The following is a 6,847-nucleotide window of genomic DNA, read 5'->3' as shown; positions in this document are numbered from 1 at the left end:
GCTTCCTCCCCTTGCTTCATCCGGCCCAGGGTCCCTAACAGCTCCCCCACTGTGGTGGTCCTGTGGAACTGCACCCTCCCGTTGGTTTCCCCCTATGCAGTTAGTGTGCCTGGCAGGAGTCCAAAGACAGTTTTATTGAGTTATCCAAATTCACTTGGCATAAACTCATTTATTCTGTCAAGCAAATTCTAAATTTGTAGGCATGAAGATCCTATTATTTCTCCAACACTAGGGGAAGCCTGGGTGGCTCAATCAATTAAGCATCTGACTCTTGATCTCAGCTCAAGTCTTGATCTCAGGATCGTGAGTTCAAGCTCTGTGTTAGCCTCTGTGCTGGGTATAAATTCTACTTTAAAAAATAAGAAGGAGGTGCTCGCTTCGGCAGCACATATACTAAAATTGGAACGATACAGATAAGATTAGCATGGCCCCTGTGCAAGGATGACATGCAAATTCGTGAAGCGTTCCATATTTTTTGAGAAACAAGGGGGAGAAGAAGGGGGGAAATGGTGGGGGAAAGGGAGAGAGGCAAACCATGAGAGACTCTTGAATGCTGACAAAAACTGAGGACTGATGGATGTGGGGGGGAGGGGGGAGGGGCATGGAAGAGGGCACTAGTGGGGATGAGCACTGGGTGTTATGTGGAAACTAATTTGACAATAAACTATTTGTAAAAAAAAAAAAAGAATTAAAAAAATAAATAAAAGAGGAAAAAAATAAGAAGGAGGAAAAACATGAATAAAAGCAGATTTAGATTCTATTCAATGAACTGATTGAAATATTGAAATACAATCTATCTGCACCTTATTCTAGTTATGTTCATTTACCATAAGTAACATAGAAACTGTCAGAAGCAATATACAGTCATATTAAAGCTTATTAAACGTCAGCATACTATATGAAATAAAACATCCCATCTGCATGAAAAATCTCTCAGGATTAACAAATGAGATCCTTGTGGTTAATATAATTGTTTTCCATCCTCAAGCAAATATCTCCACCTCAAGTGGGACTCTGATTTCTCCCATACATTGAATGGTGAATTGAAGAAAGTAGGTTAAGACAGTGCTTCCAAAATTCTTTATTTCTTTATATTTTTTACGCTTCCTTGTTTTTTAAAATGTTTTATTTATTTCTGAGAGAGAGAGAGACAGCGTAAGCAGGGGAGGGTCAGAGAGAGAGAGAGAGAGAGACACAGAATCCGAAACAGGTTCCAGGCTCTGAGCTAGCTGTCAGCACAGAGCCCAATGCGGGGCTCAAACCCATCAACCGTTAGGTCATGACCTGAGCTGAATTCAGACGCTTAACCAACTGAGCCACCCAGGTGCCCCTTTCAACTTTTCCTTTGAGAAGTTAAGAAAGCTTTGAACTTTCTCTCAGACACAGTATGAACATGCGCATACTTACAAAAATAATGGCTATGGTTTCAGATAATTTTGGAAAAGCTTGGATCTTATAGTTCTTGAGCCTCACATTATGAAGTTTTGAACAACAGGCAGGTAAGAAAACAGTACAACTCTAGAGGACTGGGTTTGGTGGGCCACAAACTGATGTAGATACCAGTGCACATAACACATCCGCACACACATACATGCACATACAATGCCCGCAGTTCAACAGTAAAACCCGGAATATTAGTCAAAGAAAAAAAGACAACAAATATATATAAGGACATCCGTGTGTGTGTGTGTATACGTGCACACACACCCAAATGTCAATTTTTAAAGTGTTTTTTTGTTTTTGTTTTTTGTTTTTTTTTTGAGAGAGAGAGAGAGCAAGCAAGGAAGGGGAAGAGAGAGGGAGACACAAAATCTGAAGCAGGCTCCAGGCTCTGAGTTGTCAGCATAGAGTCGGCAGTGGGGCTCACACTTGTGAACCATGAGACTGTGATCTAAGCCAAAATCAGACACTTAACTGACTGAGAAACCCAGGCACCCCTGCCCAAAGTCATTTTTAAGTAAACATTTCAACAAAAAAATCTGTTCTTATTACACAGATTTATAGTTAGCAAAACCTAGTCCTAGATATTCTAACAGACTCGTGGCTTATTCTAATGCTTAGCCAATTCAGAGATGATGTCAAGAAATTTGAGTGTTTCCACCAGAATGTACCAAGTGCCTCTTAAAGTCAAATATTGGAATTAAAATCATGATCTTTACCCTTTTCTGATGTTCGTCCCATCTCAACCTAGTGCAACCTTTTATGGCTTATGCACAAACATTGACAAATTGCCTGGGCTGGAAACATGAGTGGTATTGATGATTATTTCTCCCTCACCAATAAATCCTAACAATTATATCTCAAAGCATCTCAGATGTGCTCTTCCCTTCTCCCTCTTCCTGGTCATTCATTATTTAGCCCCTCATGCATACTGTAAAAAGTGATTTTATTTCCCAACTTCTTATCATTTTCACACCACTGCTGGTTATCTTATTGAAATACACAGCTGATCTTGCCATTGGCTACTCCTGCTTGGAACATCAGAAGGGTCTTCTCTTTATCTCTGCCAGGAGGAGTGTCTAAGGTCTTTACCTCCCAAGGTGTGAGGAAGCCTATCTCCTCAGCCCCTGTCCCCTACTTGCCCCCCTGTTTATACACCAAAGGCACAAATCACTGCCATTTCTCAATGCTGTCTGGCTTTCTCAAGACTTCATGTCTTTTTTTTTTTTTTTTTTTTTTACAAATAGTTTATTGTCAAATTAGTTTCCACATAACACCCAGTGCTCATCCCCAAGAGTGCCCTCCTCCATGCCCTTCCCCCCTCCCCCTACATCCATCAGTTCTCAGTTTTTGTCAGCATTCAAGAGTCTCTCATGGTTTGCCTCTCTCCCTTTCCCCCACCATTTCTCCCCTTCTTCTCCCCCTTGTAATGTCTTTCTACCCTATGCCTTGACTTCCATCTGCTTGGATAGGGCCTTCTCATCCTTTAAGTGTACCTAGATGCCAAGTCTTCAGCAGCAATCATTGACCATGCCAGGGCAACTAATCCCTCTCTTTCCTGCTGCAGGAACACACTGGCTTCTACAATAGCATCAGTTAAAGGCAGAGTAGGTGTTTGTCTACACTTCTCTTTGTCCCCAGGATAAGATCTGCTCCCTGAGGTAGGGTCAGATATTCTACTAATTCAAGTGTGTTTTTCTGATGCCCAGCATATGTTAGTCACCCCTAATTTATTGACTGGTTAGCTAAATAAATTTCTATCTCTTCTTGAGAAATACTATCTCATTAATTAACATTCACATTAAGACAAAAGACCAAGTGATCTTACTTAATTCCCTTTTATACATTTCCAATATTTCTATGAATTAGGTTATGAGTTTTCTGTTAGGTTATAAGTTTGCCTGGTTAGAAGCAAATCAAGAGGTGATGGGAGTTAGGGAGACTCAGTTGGCTGAGCGTCCGACTTTGACTCAGGTCATGATCTCACAATTAGTTAGTTTGAGCCCCACATTAGGCTCGCTGCTGTCAGCAGGGATCCTGCTTGGGACCTCTGTCCCCCTCTCTCTCTTCCCTCTCCCCTACTTGAAATATCTGTCCTTCAAAAAAACATTTAAAAAGAGGTGATGGAAGGGGACACCTGGGTGGCTCAGTCGGTTAAGCGGCCGACTTCAGCTCAGGTCATGATCTCACAGTTTGTGAGTTTGAGCCCCACATTGGGCTCTGTGCTGACAACTCAGAGCCTGAAGCCTGCTTTGGATTCTGTGTCCCTCTTTCACTCTGTTCCTCCCCCGCTCCATGTTCTCTTTCTCTCCCAAAAATTAATAAAATATTTTAAAAATTTTTTAAAAAGGTGATGGAAGTTCTATTCCTATTTCTCAAGCTGTCCTAAAACTCAAATCCCTGACAGCTTCAGTGTTGCCTACATCCTATGCATATATGTATATGTGTGTGTGTGTGTGTGTGTATATATAGAGAGAGACAAGCGTACATGCATGCACACATATACATGTGCATACATGAGCACATACATGGACATGCATGTGCACATATGAAAATGCATGCATACACATGCATGCTTGCAACCGGGTGTGCATCGTGCACACATAGATCTGCATGCAGAAGCAGCTAGAGGTGTCTCTGCAGAAATATATTTATGGAGTGCTTGGTTTACTCTTAGATGCTAAGCTGTTTTGCATATATCCTCAAATGTAATATGATCACAACCTTGGAAATAGACATTATTTAAAATGTGTGTGTGTTATAGATATAGTGAAGCCTAAAATGGTCGACTAGCTTGTGCACTGCTAAATAGCTACTGTAGGGCAGCAATGGCTTTCCTGAGACAGTGATGTAGAAATCCATCCATTCTCCACCTAGACACTTCCCATGAATGCATTCTACCCCTGCACAGCATCTTTCTCTAGCTCTCTGGGCAACTAATATAAGTTAGCTTACAAGTAGGTTTGTGTTTCCTGTGGCAGGTTTACTGTTTTGTGAAAAGTAGCTGGGGAAAATGATGACAATTCAGGCATCCAGAATCGTGGCATTTGGGGCAGGGGTGAAGGACACTCTAAGGCAAGAATGTAAATGTGTACTGTGAGGAGGATCATAGGGAATTGACATCAATTTATTGCTACATGAAATGTTAGGTTGGTGCTTGAGCATTAGAGATGGAGAGTGCTAACGTTTAACAGACCTGAAATTCACTTGAAGATAAACCAGAATTATCTGAAAAATCAATGTGTATTTTATATTTTTATATTTTATACGTATATATGTACATAAATTTTGTATATTCTGTTCAAAGAGTAAAAACACCTAAATCTGGAGATGTATAAGCATGCACACGCGCGCGCGCACACACACACACACACACACACGTATTTCCCCTTATAACTATTCACGCATTCATCCCCAAAATACATTTTACAGGAAAAAGTCCTACTTATCATTTTTTATTGAGGTATAATCACATATAACATTATATTAGCCTCAAGTGTACAAATTAATGATTCAATATTTTTATATATTGACAAATGATCACCACAATAAGTCCAGTTAAATCCACCTATTTTCTAACAGTCCTAATAATGACCTCTTTTCCTTTTATAGATCAAAAGCTAATTGCTTCTCTGAAGATCACACACTGTTTTCAGCTAAAGCAAATCAGAAGCACAAAGCGATTAGACTGCTCTACTAACTCACTCTAATGATACCAAAGGACATTTAAATTTTGCTATGGTTACAAATCTGCCCACACATTTAATGAGGGACACAACACCCTTCCGCAACAATGAGAGGAAGAAACACATTTCTAAAATGCATTTCTTCATTTCTAAAATAAATAAATAATGCAAAGTAAAGCAAAACCAAAAAACAAAACTAAGGCCCTGGAGGTAAATCCAAAGTCAACTTTGAGATCTGGGAACATCATGCTGTTTGAAGAATTTAGGAAATGTATTTAAGTTGACTGTTGGTCTAAAATGTGCGTTCATAAGTTAATCACTGACAGAGCTTGAGATACTCACAAAGCCTTCAAATCCCTCCCTAGGTGACAGAGAGTACAGCTCCTCCAGCCCATTCTGAATGTCTACCACTAGCGATAAAAGAGCAGGTTGGGGACTCAGGTGAAAAATGGGTAGATAGCAAAAGGTAGATAACAAACAATACTCCTCAAAACAAAGAAGAGCCATTTCATGCATTTCCTTTATCCTGGTAACTTCCAGCTTTTTTAGTTAGCTCAACCTGCCATAAGTACGCAAGGAAAACATTTTATTTCTGTCTCTGGTGCTGCTCTGACACTCCCAGAGTAGAAGGAGCACTGGACTGGGAGCCTTGTATCCATGGTTCCAGCTCTGCCTGAGAGGACCTAGCTCTGTGACCTTGCTCCAGTCTCTGAATTTCCATGTATATTGGTTTTCCTTTCTCCTATGGGTTGGACTAGATGCCTGAGGAATACCTAAGCCCCATCTGCATTAAAAGCTTTACCCAGTGGTCTTCTCCCTGAGCTCTTCTCCCAGTTGTGCCATCCAGAAAGAAGAAAAGCTAATGCTTCTTGGGCTCTTGGGTTTGGATGTCTTCTCATTTTGAGCCCAGGAGATCCATCACTGAATAGGAAGTACTGACAGGTGTTGGGAACAATTCCCATGGTAGCAAAAACTCCTCTGGTGATTCTTCCTTATTAGCCTCTGAGATATCAACCTGAAGAGCTCATTCCGAGACCATTGAAAAGTTGCTCCTTTCAGGATGTAGGACATTAAAAACTTATAACAGTTTTGGGTGGAAATCATTTCAAAGGCTTAATTGCTACTCTGCCTTTTCATACAGAATACCTCAAATCTGGATTAATTCTTAATGGCACCTCAGGACCATTTCCATGAAAACTGTGTAATTATGCTTGGGTGTGTTATGGACTGAATGTTTCTGTCCACTTAAAAATCCATATGTTGAAGCCCTAATCCACAGTGTGATAGTACCTTTGGTAGGGTAGGGGTGAATCAGTTTAGATGACGTTCTGAGGGTGGGACCCCATGATGGGATTAGTGCTCTTATAAGAGGAAAAAGAGACACCAGAACTTCCTCCCTCTGCCACGTGAGGGAAACAGTGGGAAGACAACCATCCTTAGAACCCAACTGGGCTGGCACACTGATCTTGGACTCCCGGCCGGGAGGTGTAGATGTCTATTGGTTGAACCAGCAAGCCTACAACATTCTGTTACAGCAGACAAGGACAGTGTGTTAATAAACATTTTTCAGTGCTTATGTGCAGCAACCTCTGCCCACATTTAGAAATTTGCTATTTCCAACAAGACCTGAACACTCAGCATCTGAATTACAACCACTATGTGCAAAATAGAGAAAGCTGGCTCCACCGAGTGCCCATCAGAGTCCTCACTGAATGGAGGGC

The 6,847-nt window shown here is 41.0% G+C and overlaps 1 non-coding gene across 1 annotated transcript; it reads left to right on the top strand.

Moving 5' to 3' along the window:
• Positions 1–369: 369 nt before the first annotated feature.
• Positions 370–476, top strand: LOC120225741. Its single transcript, XR_005526883.1, has one exon. It is a non-coding gene; the product is annotated as a U6 spliceosomal RNA (small nuclear RNA).
• The last annotated feature ends 6,371 nt before the right edge of the window (positions 477–6,847 follow it).

This window comes from Hyaena hyaena, unplaced genomic scaffold (assembly GCF_003009895.1).
Source record: "Hyaena hyaena isolate Hyena2069 unplaced genomic scaffold, ASM300989v1 scaffold_1499, whole genome shotgun sequence".
NCBI lineage: Eukaryota > Metazoa > Chordata > Mammalia > Carnivora > Hyaenidae > Hyaena > Hyaena hyaena.
The sequence above is the reverse complement of the archived record's forward strand: the minus strand, read 5'-3'. Positions and strand labels throughout refer to the sequence as shown.